The sequence below is a fragment of the Echinops telfairi genome, unplaced genomic scaffold (assembly GCF_000313985.2).
Source record: "Echinops telfairi isolate 266 unplaced genomic scaffold, ASM31398v2 ScPeMD7_18;HRSCAF=68, whole genome shotgun sequence".
Lineage (NCBI taxonomy): Eukaryota > Metazoa > Chordata > Mammalia > Afrosoricida > Tenrecidae > Echinops > Echinops telfairi.
Window position 1 is genome coordinate 93,508,363 of NW_022103915.1, and position 12,569 is coordinate 93,520,931.

Below are 12,569 nucleotides of genomic sequence, written 5' to 3' on the forward strand. Positions count from 1 at the left end.
TCCATCATTTCGATGGGTCCCCCTGTCCTCCCCTCCTGTCCCCACCTTACCCCTACTTTCCTGGTATTGCTACTCCCATTTCTGTTCCTGAAGGGTTTACCTGACCTGGATTCAACATGTCCTGAGCTCTTATCTGTACCAGTGCACATGCTCTAGTCTAGCCCAAAGTGGAAGCAGGACTGGGCTCATGATAGTGGAGGCGAGGAAGCCTCAAGGAATCCGAGGAATATTGTGTGTTTCATCGGTGCTATACTGTGCCCTAGTTGACTCATCCCTTCCTAGTGATCCGTCTGTGAAGGGATGCCCCATTGTCTACAGGTGGGTTTGGGGTCTCTGCTCCGATTCCACTCATTCTCAATAATGTGTGTGTGTTTGTTTGTTTGTTTGTTTGTTTGAGATCTTCTGATGCCTGTTGCCTGATCCTGTTGACACCTCAAGTTAGCACGTGCTTCTTCCACGCCAGCTTGTTACTTCTCTGCTAAATGGCCATTTGTTTAACTTCAAGCCTTTAAGACCCCAGATGCTGTATCTTCAGATTTTCCATGAATTTTTGGAAATATATATATATTGCAACAATCCTTTGCCTACTAGTGACATACATGCACACACACACACACATCAAAACAAAAACATAGTTTACACCTCTATACCATTCCTTAATGCCTTCCTGGGTAGATCAGTTTCTTTCCCCCAAATATTACCCTCTTATTTCATTTCATCGCTTATTAAAATCAAATATTCTCTTTCTCCTCACTTAAAGAACTCCTAAAATCCCTCTTCCCCCACAGAACATTGCCTGACTTGTGTAAGATGATAAATCTCTTTCCCCTTCAGTTTCAACGCGCTACTTACACAACACCAACAAGAAGCACACCGACGCTTGTAAGTCAATGTTTACATTGCATTCTAGTGAATGCGTTTTCGCAATGTGCACAGTTTAGACTGCAGGCTTCTTGCCAGGGCAGGAGTTTTGTCTGCTTCATTTGTTGTCTAGCCTTGTACTTGGGATAGTGCGGGTCGGGTGTATGGGGGAGGGGAGAATGAGGGAGGCAATATGTCTATAATATTTTGTGCTGCCAGCACCCAGAAAGGTCGGATCATCTCCTTCCATAAAAGATTACAGGGAGAGGGGAAAATGAGCAAATGATATTAAGGGCTAAAGTAGAGGGAAAATGCTTTGAGATTGATGAGGGCAACAAATGTACATATGTGCTTGACTCAATGGATGTATGTATGGACTGTGATGAGAATTGTACGAGCCCTCAATAAAATAATTAAAAAATAAAAGATGACAGCCAAGAAGGTGTTCTGAAGCACAGTTCTACCCTTTCACGGGGTCTCCATGAGTCGTCAGGTCTGTTCGTGTTGGTTTCTGCTTCGGCACGCAAGCAATCTGCTGCAAGGGCATGGTGGAGACCAGATAGTGTTGGGCCTTCGTGTCTCGAGAACAGACCTTGACAACAGCCACGAGGAGGCCCCGGGAGAAAGAGGACAGCCACGTGGGACTCGCCTCTGCACGCCCTGGCGTTCTTTATGAGCACGGGTGTCTGGGTGGAAAGAATATCAAGAGCTGTATCGGGAAAAAGGAGTCATGGTCAGTCCACCCGGGAATTGTATATATGAGAAAAAGTTTCCCTTGTTGGAAGAGCCTTCTCTCCACCCTTGGCCTAAATTATTTAAGTACCCAGGATGCGCATTCCACTCCTCAGTGCTCCGGGGACAGCTTTGTGTCTCTCCATCAGAATTAAGTGATCTCTATTAATGTCTGCTGTGGGAAGTTGAACTGACTATGGGAGACTTCAGAGCCTGGAAGAAGCCACCACAGGGAAGGACACACACCTGTGATCATTGAAGACGATGGTGTTCAAATTAGGCTACTGAGAAAAATGATGTGGTGGCCGCATCTGACTTCTCCCAGCTTCAGTACGACGAAGGAAAAGCCAACCCCACACCACCAACCCAAGGCTGACCGTCACATGGCAGAGGTCAAACCTGCCTCCACCCTCCATCCTTTGTTGACCCAATTCCTCCCACTGCACTCTCTCTGCTGAGTTCCATACATAATCTGTTGCAATGACCACATAGACTTTCCAGACAACACTCACAATCATGAGCGTTTATTGGGGAAGTGAACAGGTTATCACAATCCAGGATCAGAAAACCTTAAAGATGCATTGAACCTACTGAATTATATAATATGTGCATTATGCGCTAATAAAACCGTTGTTTTGTTTTGTTTTTTAAAGAAAAACAACAACATTAAAGATGCAGTCTTTGGTCCACAACAGTGCCTTTTCTCAGCAAGCAGCTGCATGTCTCTCTGACCCTCAGCCTCTCAGCCACTCGGTCCCTTAGTTTCTTCCGCCTTGATGTTTAGTAAGCTTCCCGCCCGCTGGTCTGCCTCATAGTCTGTGCCCCCAGCACCCCCATGCAGCCTCTGGGGCCTCGGGGCCCCCACCACTTTAGAACAATTTCACACAAGCTCTGCTGGTGACCGTTCTCTCTCGATGGTCTTAGATGGTTCCCTTATACACAAGAAAACGGCAACTCAACTGGCCAATCCCCTCTATTAGTGTTTCACACACTTTATTTGCATAGACCCACCCAGTCATATGTGTTGCAGAGAAATGGCTGGAAGATAAATACAAGAGGTAATTAATTTCACTTTGCCACAGGTAACCACTGGAGTCACCCAGAAAAATTTCAAAATACTAATGCCGACAGAAGTTTAGTTTTAAGCCTGAGTATCAAAAGTTGTCTCAAAGCTTCCTGTGTGTTATTGAAAGTACAGTGAACCCTCGCCACTTCGCGCTTTGACTTCCGCGGCTTCACTCTATGGCGGTTTTTGGGTAACAGCACATGCTCTGTCATTACTGCCACTGATTGGCTCATACTGTACACGCTTCTGTCTGCATCGTTATGTATTGGAGCTACGTATCAGATGCATTTTTGCTTTTGTACAGTAGTACTGTACAGTACTGTAATTGCTTTTTTACAGTAGTACTGTAATTGTTTGCGATTTTAAAGAAATTTTATCTAAGCCCTATGATGGCTCCTAAACGAGCTGCTTCTTCTAAGCCTTCTGACAATAAAAATAAGTGCCAGAGGAAGATGCTCACCATCCAGGAAAAGGTAAAACTTTTGGATATGATCAAAGATGGCAAGAAAATCGTGGAGGTTGCACGCCATTTCGACTTGAATGAGTCTTCCGTTCGCTCCATCCGTAAAGAGGAAAAAAACATCCGTGCTACGGCTACTTTCACTTTCAACAAGGAAGCAAAGCACATCGTGACAAGTCGTAATACTGTAAATTAGATGCCATAAATAATAAATAATAAATGATAATTGTAACGTCCAAAATGTTTTACTGTATTTTCCCTTTTTCGTTTAATAAATTGGGTAATACGAGTGTAATGGTGACTAAAGGGTGTTTTTTCATGTCCTCTATGCTCTAACTATGAAAATATTTGATTTACAAATAAGGAATCCTACTTCGCGGAATTTCATTTATCACGGTAGGGTCTAGAACCGATTAACGGCGATAAACGAGGGTTCACTGTATATTGGAGAAACACTGATCAATCTAGCAAATAATCTAGCAATCTAGCACCCATCAACTAAGGCAGCATGGAAGCACATGGTATCCTAGGCTTCTTTATAAGGAGGCTCAAAAGGTCAATGGACAATGCAATAACACGCCGGATCCCAGGACTGGCCCTGATTTGTCAATTTGTCAATCTACAAATATTTTACGAACATTTGCCTTGTGAAAAATTCTAGACTGAATCTCAAAAGGGTGGAAGTGATGGTCTGTAGTTACTTTCCTTAAGGAGTTGAACACTTTCTTTTGCAACGTCCTTTCATACTCTCCTTCTAGAATGTCCTGCTTAATTCTCCTGAGGGGTGGGAGCTAGCAGAATGGCAATCTTTTGCTTGTTGCCTGAGAAGACTAAGTGAAAAGAAAGCAGCCTTGACAGGATGTGATCATTCATTTGCCATAGATAGAAAGAAGGGACGTGTAGAAATCAAATGCCTTCTCCCCCCTCTAGTCCTGAAGAAAGTAAAATTTCATTGAAATCAACAGTGGGTCAAGGAACTAATGACACACACTCACTATCTGGTTACCTGGGAAGAGGAGCCTCAGCAGAGGCATAGTGATAATGAAAAAGAAGGAAAACAAAGTGTCACAGGAGCGGAGACAAAGGGAGCAGGGGGCTACCAGTAGGACGGAGCTGAGTGCAGAGGAAAGGAGCAAGAAAAGAGAAAAGCAGGCAGGGTCATGGCATCGACATTCTCAGCACTCAGGGCCGATGCACCAGGAAAAAGCATCTCCCGGTAAATTCACCAACAATGAGCCATCGGGTGCATCGTTCAGTAATTCAAAAGAGTTTCCTTGGAACTATTTTCAAATGAATCTAAAAAACTATGAAAGCGAATGCATTTCATGTTCAAGTAAATATGTACCTGATGGTAGTGCTTCTTAGAAACTAAATGAGTCTGTGATTTGGGGGTGTAAAATAGAGGTTCAGTGATAATGAGGGAAAGCCCTCAGTGAGATGGGTTGGCACCACAGGCACAACACCGCATGTGCAAACACCAATGTCCATGGAGATGATGCAGGACCAGGTGAGGTTTTCTTCTGTTACACATAAGATTGCCATGGGTCAGAGCTGACTCAATAGCAACCAACAAAACTTTGCCAAAATAAAATTTGTAAGATAGTGTGTTAGTCTGGGTACTTAGAGAAACAAATCCACAAAAACTCATGTATAAGAGAGAGTTTTATATAAAGGTTAAGCGCGCATCAAGAAAACATCCTAACCCAGTGCTGCCCAAACCCACGAGTCCCACATTAACCCATTAGCCTATATGTCCAACACCAACCCACAAAGTCCTCTTCCATCTCACAAAACACACACTATGACGCCGACTGCAGGAGGAAAGCCGAGTCAGTGAACGTGTAAGCATCTCAGCGCTGGCAGGGGTCTCCACACGGCTGCTCCAGCACCCAGGACTGCATTGAAGTAGGTCCATGTGGCTTCTCCTTGGGGATGTCTTGCAGGAAGTCAGCCTTGCAAGCTGAAGCTGGAACTGCTAAGGCAGCTGCACCCTGGTCCGACCGTCTCAAAGCAAGAGACCCGAGAACTCAAAAGGCAAGGCTCACCAAGCCATTTATCTCTCAGCCTTTCAATTAACCCCACCTGTGTTTATCGGCCAGGTTGGCACAATAAACTTTAACTATATCAGATAGCATATGACACCCTTTGTTTCACTTTCAACATCTTCAGCACATATTTGGAAAACATTTGAAGTGTTCCACACAAGGTTTTTCTGTGAGTCTTTCCAAAATGTTTTTCTATTTAGCTATCTCTAAGCAATTTCTATTCTTCAGTCATTAACTGTTCAAACACTGCCAGATAATTGTATGCCCAGCAGCGGTTTTCAATCAATTTATTTAGTTTACTAAGATGCCTTTTACTTGTATCACAATGTTCTACATCTTTGAAAAATGTGTTTTTCTCATGGCTACATATTATATTGTATCATATTGTTGCTTTTTGCAACATTTGGTAATCATTGAGAAACTCTGATACAATAAAAAGAAAAACGATTAGGAATAAACCAGTGTGGTTCTGAACTCACTCACTGCCATTGAATCAGTGCCAACTCATAGTGACCCTATAGGAAAGAGTGAGGCTTTAAATCTTTACAGGAGCAGAAAGCCTCCTCTTTCTCTCATTGGTGGCTAATGGGCATGAACTGCTGACTCTGTAATTAACAGCCCAGCATGTGCCCCACGACACCACCTCCATTTCTTCAGCGATACAATGAAAACCCTCACTACCATGCCATCAAGTCTATTCTGACTCATAGAGACCCTATAGGCAAGGCAGAAGAGCACTGTTCAGAGAACCGAAAAATTATACTCCTGAGTATATCCCCTAGAAACTATAACTATATTTTTCAGAAGAAGTAGGCCCATGTAAATACACACACATATTACATGTATAGTGTGCATAGGAAAATGTATATGTTAGGGAATTCCGTGATTTCCAAAAAACATATATTTATGTAAAAATACAGTGGTAATTATAAATAGCTGGGTATAAAAGTACCCACTGGGGCTTGGATGATGGAATGATTTGAAATATACCACCAAGAGTGCTCTACTGACTCAGCTGCTACCTTACGTGTGTTGAGAACAGTACAACGATGGGGTCATAAGCACCAGGGAAACTGGATCATAAAACATCCAGAAGTTTGCTGCCAGCATCATTGGAACTCTTTATGCCTTATCCACACAATTTGCTGTAATAAATTCTTGTGATCTACATATCTTTAAAAAAACATATCAAATTGCAAAGTTTTCTTAGGAAATGGGCAGACAGAAGGAAAATGTACCTCATTGCCTTCACCTCGATCAAGACCCCTTAATTGTTTAACTGCGAAGTCTCTGTGGTTGAATGTGCAAACCTAAATGACGAGAGCAAACAATTAAAATTAAACCAGGATAGGGGCGCAGTCTCTGGATTATCAGGAGTTAAAGGAATCTCAAGTAACTACAAAACCATTAACAATGTAGTTAAGGATATAAAATAAATCTGGAAATCTCAGACTAAAGGCAGCTGTCAAGTAGGATTTGCAAAAGAAACCACATCTGTTCAAAGCACCTCTGCTTAAAAAAAAATAAACTCTCACAATTCAAGTGGAAAAGCCAAATGTTATCAAGAACTCAAGAGACAAACACAAACTGATGATCATAGCATTGTTTTAATATAACATAGTAATCATTGGAGAACGAGAAGGAATTTCTGGCAACTTTGTTTACATCTCTCTCCTGTGAGCAATCAAGTAAAGAGAGGATCTTTTTAACCCAGAGCGATTGCAATATCCCTTTGCGTCATCACATCCTGAATCAAGTTTCTAGCCACAAAAACAAGAAACAAGTGGCAATATGGTCAATTTGTGTAATCAGCCAATGCAGAGACCAGTCAGCTCTGAAAGAAATCATCCTGGGAAGCTTATTATGCCCAATTTAAAATAATAAGCCAAATGAACCATCAGACTGAGGAACAGAAAGCACTATTTCTTGCTGCCAGTCCAAAGGGAACTGCTCTGGTCGTGCTAAGCAATTTGTCAGAAAAAGACAGGAAGAGCTCGCTAGGATTATTAGCACATTAACCACCCTTTTTATAGTTGGACACAAGGCATGATTATCCAGGATGAAACTCAAGCATTCTATTAGGAAAAAGTAGTTGCATACACCAGATTGACTCGAGACACCGAAGACCCATCCCATCCATCGCACCCAGATGCCCTGAGACGTTTTGTAAGTGATCAACTGGAAATAAAGTTACATTATTGTTGCTTTAAAGATAGCCTTCTATACACTCTCTAAAAGGATTCAGCCCAGAATTTATGCACATCAACGACTGCAGCCTTCAGGATGGATTACAACTCAATGCAAAGAAAACAAAATCCTCACAACTAGACCAGGAGATAACATCATGTAAACAGAGAAAACTAGAAGTTGTCAAGGATTTCACTTTGCTTGATTCCACCATCAATGTTCATAGAAACAGCAGTCAAGAAATAAAAGGACGCATATTGCATTGGGAACATTTATTAAAACAATGTGTGATCATTAATATATCTTTACCCCTTGAGTTCTTGATAACATTTGTAGTTTGCACTTGCTGAATTGTGAGGGTTTTTTTGTTTTGTTTTGTTTTTAAGCAGAGGTGCTTTGAACAGATGTGGTTTCCTTTGCAAATCCTACTTAACAGCTGTCATTTAGTCTGAGATTTTTAGATTTATTTTATATCCTTAACTATATTGTTAATGGTTTGGAAGTTACTTGAGTTTCCTTGAACTTCTGATAATTTAGAGAGAGCATTCCTATTCCCGTTTTATTCATTTCTTCCCAAAGAGAGCTTCCCAAAATCCGTTGATGCAACAGATTTGAAGCATTGTAATTGTTTGCCCTAATCATTTATATTTGCACATTCAACAATGTACACTTCCTAGTTAACAATTAAGAGGTCTTGAGTAAGTTGAGGGCAATGAGGTGCATTTTCCTTCTGTCCGTCCCTTGCCTAAGGAAACTTTGCAACTTGATATGATTTTTAAAGAAATGTAGATCACGAGTTTTTATCACAGTGAATTGTGTGTATAGACACAAAAAGATATCCTAGATCTTCACAGCACACTGTGGGGGGAGGTCAGGTGTGCAGGCACTTCCCCCCCTGAGGGCGATCAGTTGCCAGGCTGCACTAGCCCTACTCCCTGCTGCTAGAGACAATGGGTTACCTCTCTCTGGAGCCTAAGGCCATTAGCTTGGTTCCTGTAGAAGGGGTTTGCACCCTACTGATAATGGTTCCTATGAAGACCCAGAGACCACCCTCTCATTACTGGGTACCCTATAGTGTAACCCCTCCCTGTGACATATGTCTCTACCTGTAATTAGTGGGCTGGCATGCCCCCAAAAGGTATATAGGCAGAGTCAGCAATATAGAGCTCTCGGACCTCTCGGACTCTGAGCTCCTTGCTGCTCACTCCCCTCTCCCTTGTTCCCTTTCCCTCCTTCCCTTCCCCCTCTCTCCACGTGGACCACTAAGCTGGGCTGAGGTGAGCAATGCGACCATGTAATGTGTCTGACTGCATTATTGTAATATCTCTCATGCTCTCGATGACTCTAACATAATACTTATATATCTCAACCGTACAATTGTGCATTACTGAACCCAGAAGTAGTATTACTGAACTCGTAGGAGTAACAGCGGGTGGGGGCTGGCCCCCCACTCCCCAGCGCCATTTTTAAATTTAATACTACAGCATACTATTCTTAACACTCCCAAACTTGAAACACTAAATTATCTTTAAATAGTTCTTTAAATGGATAAACAAATTGTGGTATATCCATTCAATAAACACTACTCAACCAACTAATCATACACAATAACATCGATGAATCTCAAAAACATTTTGTTAAGCAAAGTGGTCAGACACAAAAGAATGCATACTGTGAGACTTAGTTTATATTCTAAATTAAACAAACAGCTATATGTTGTGTGTGTGTGTGTGTGTGTGTGTGTGTGTGTAATCAGTGTTTACTTGGGCTCAGAGTTACATTGGGGCTAGCTGCAAATGGGTTTATGTGGAATTATGTGTCTTAAATACAGAGGAGGTTCTGTGGACATATACATTTATGAAAAATCATAAAGCTGTAGACTAAAAATGGATGTATTTTCTCATATGAAATTACACCTTTAAAATTGACTTAAAACTTGAGAGCCATTATAAATTTTATACCAAAAAAAGTAAGGAAATAATAAGCAAATAATATAAACATGCAGGCATTTCTGGAGAAAATTACAAAATATTATTAAGGGCATATAAAAAAATCCACTGCCACCATGTTTATTCCAACTTACATCAAATCTACAGAAAGTTTCCAAGGTGATAAATCTTCATGGGAACATATAGAAAGACATAAAGAGTAGGGAAGAGATACCATGTTAATGTAAAGGAAGACTTCATGTCATGAAAACGTGAACAATTTAAACACATAGTGCCAAAGATAGCCAAGAAAAATTTCAAGAATAATGATTATCACTGAACGGCTAATCATAAGTGATGTGATAAAAACCAAATGTAAAAACTTGATAATATATTAATTTAGATCATTTTATTAAAAAATAAACAAATGTGTTTGGTTTTAGTTTTTTTATTAAATAAAGAAAATAATTTAATTCTGCCTTTTAAAGAAAACAAGAAGGTCAAGTTGGTTTTCATTAGGGTTTAAATATATCATGAAAAATCCAAATTATTTTGAAAGCATTACATTCAAAGATTTTATCTATTACAGACAATGTTAGTATGAAGACATACTTTATAATGTTGTCATTGTAATGTTGGTTCTATGACAGTTATATTTTCAATAATTAAGTCAATTTGGAACACTGGGAACTCAGGATAAAAATTTTGTGTAGACTAAATCCTAGCTCCAACTTAAGGGCAATTAGTTCCTACATCACAGCCCTACTCGGTACTTACCCTGAGGAAGGGAACACAGAAGATACAGGTGCTATAGCAAAATGTGGAGAAGAAATTAGATGGTGTCCAACTATCAGATGAAATAGCATCTGGGCCCTTAAAGGCTTATCTCCAATCGGGCCGGCATCTAAGTGATATTCCAACTAAATCCACATGGAAGAAGCACACCAACACCAATCACCAAAGAATTGAAACTCATATAACCCAACATCAAAGGAGAGAATAGTATCGGGGCCAAAACTGTGAGAATCCGTTTGCAGAAGACTGTGACTGACAGTGGGAGCCCAAGATACGTTTGTGGGAGCTACACAGGAAAGAGGGCTCTGGTGAGTTCCCTGTCTGCAGAATAGAGGGATGGAGGAGAGTGGTAACTAAACAGAGTGCATGGGAGAGACGACTGCAGAAGATCAAAGGGATAAACCTGATTTGAACCGTCAAAACCATGTCAGTTGATCGCACCTCTGACGCATGCTGGACCTGATCTGATTTTCAACATTTTCTGTACTTTTTGTTTCTGTGTGTTCATATTGGGGTTTATCTCAGATGTGTTATGTCATGGGGAGTCACCATCTTGAATTTGTGTTATATGTTTTTTTGGTTTTCGGTATATGAAACTCAGGATTGATGAACCAATAGGGACATCAAGTAGAATAAAGATTTGGGGTGAGGTTACAGTGTTGGCAGGGAGGCGGTGGGGAGAGGGGGAGGTGGTAAAAAAGGGAGACGAAGTCCAGGAGCCCAGGAAGGAAAAGAATGTTGAGAAACTGATTGTTGTAGCCATTGTACAATACTGCTTTAAATGATTGAATTAAGGAATGATATATGTATTAACTCCCAATTAAACACATTTTTTAATGCAGAGTTTATATCATTTCTATTGTTATTAACCATTTTCAAGTTCTTTAAGGAACCCCGATGGTGTAGTGGTTACACCTGGGGCTGCAATCCAAAAGGTCAGCAGTTCAGAACCTCCAGCCACTCAGAGGGAAACAGATCTATGCTGGTAAACAGATCGTCTTGGAAACCTGTCCTATGGGGCCACCATGAACCAGCGTGATATGGCAGTACATTTGGTTTTGGAGTTTACTCAGCCTAACACTTGGATGAGTGAGTCTGAGGAAATGAAGAAGCTAGTACCAGCCTCTACTATCTTTCTCCTTTTCCCCCCAACACTCCATGACTCCTACTTTAGGCCGTCAGGGACTTTCCATTGTGAAATATCTCAGTCTGCTTTCAGGGCTATCAGGTACCACGGCCATGATCAATAATGGTGAGCTGTAGCAAATGACCTCTGGGGGAGCTCTCAGGTAAGCACTGATCCACCAACCCCTCTGGGGGCAGTTGAAGCTGTCTGCCAATGTAAAGAATGACAACCTGGGAAGCCCAATAGAGAACCACTGTGGGTCTGAATCCACTCGAAGTCAAGGCATTGGGTTTTGCTATAGCAAATGAGACACAGAGGCCAGGTGGTATCATCAGGAAAAGCCACAAATATGATTCCTCTTCGGAATCACAGCCTGATACACTAAATCTTGCGAACTAGATGCCAAGTTCACAACCTCCTCTCTGGTTGGCCTAAGGAAACCCCTGTTCCGAAGGAAGGGTTGAAGTCAGTTGGCTGTGAAAGCGAATTAAGATGGCTCTCTTCTAATCATTTCTGACATTTCGAATTATTTTCTGGTCAGTAAAATAGTCTTGTACACCAGCTATCAAGTTGCCAACCCCACATGTTTTGTAGTCAACTTGATTTCTGGCATCGTTTTGGAAGTAGGTCACCGGGCCGTTCTTTCAAGGTGTCCCTCTGAGAAGGGAACATTAAAATCATTCTTCCCTTTTCTTTATTATTTCAAAGAACCGGATTCTAGAGACCCTCAAGGAATTCTCCCCCAGAGTATAGAGGCTAGTCCTGCTCTTCGGCCTGCTGGGAGAAGAAAGATATCACATAGAAAACGGGCCCTCTGCTCTCTCCCATCGCAGAACCTCATGCAGGTTGTGAGGAAGATGGGGGGTGGGGGATGACAGCGTTCATTTTTCTGCTTCACACCCCAACTTGAAAGCAATTTCTTCAGAGAATAGTATCCTTTTTTTTCCCTTCTTCTTCTTTTCTTTCCTTTTTCACTTTCTTTTGGGAATTGGGTGAAGGTTTACTGAACAGATCGTTCGTTTTCATTCAGTGATTCATACAAAGTCTATTTCATCTCATCCACTGCCATCCCCTCAATGTAACAGCCACCCTGCGATTCCTATCTCCAGACGTCCTTCTTCCCTGACCCTGCTGCATTTTGTTCTTGGGTCAGTGCTTCCCCCCGGATCCCAAATGGTCAAGTTACTCTCAGGAGTGAGCACCTCAATAGTGTGATTGTTCCTCTTCTACACCAGTCTGCTGTTTGGCTGGAAATAAAGTGATAGGCGTGAGCTCAGTCCAAGACCGAAAGGATGGCTATGGGCCATAGTCTTGGGTGTTCCACCAGTCTCCATCTGACCAGTGAGCCTGGTCATTTTGACGATTTGGA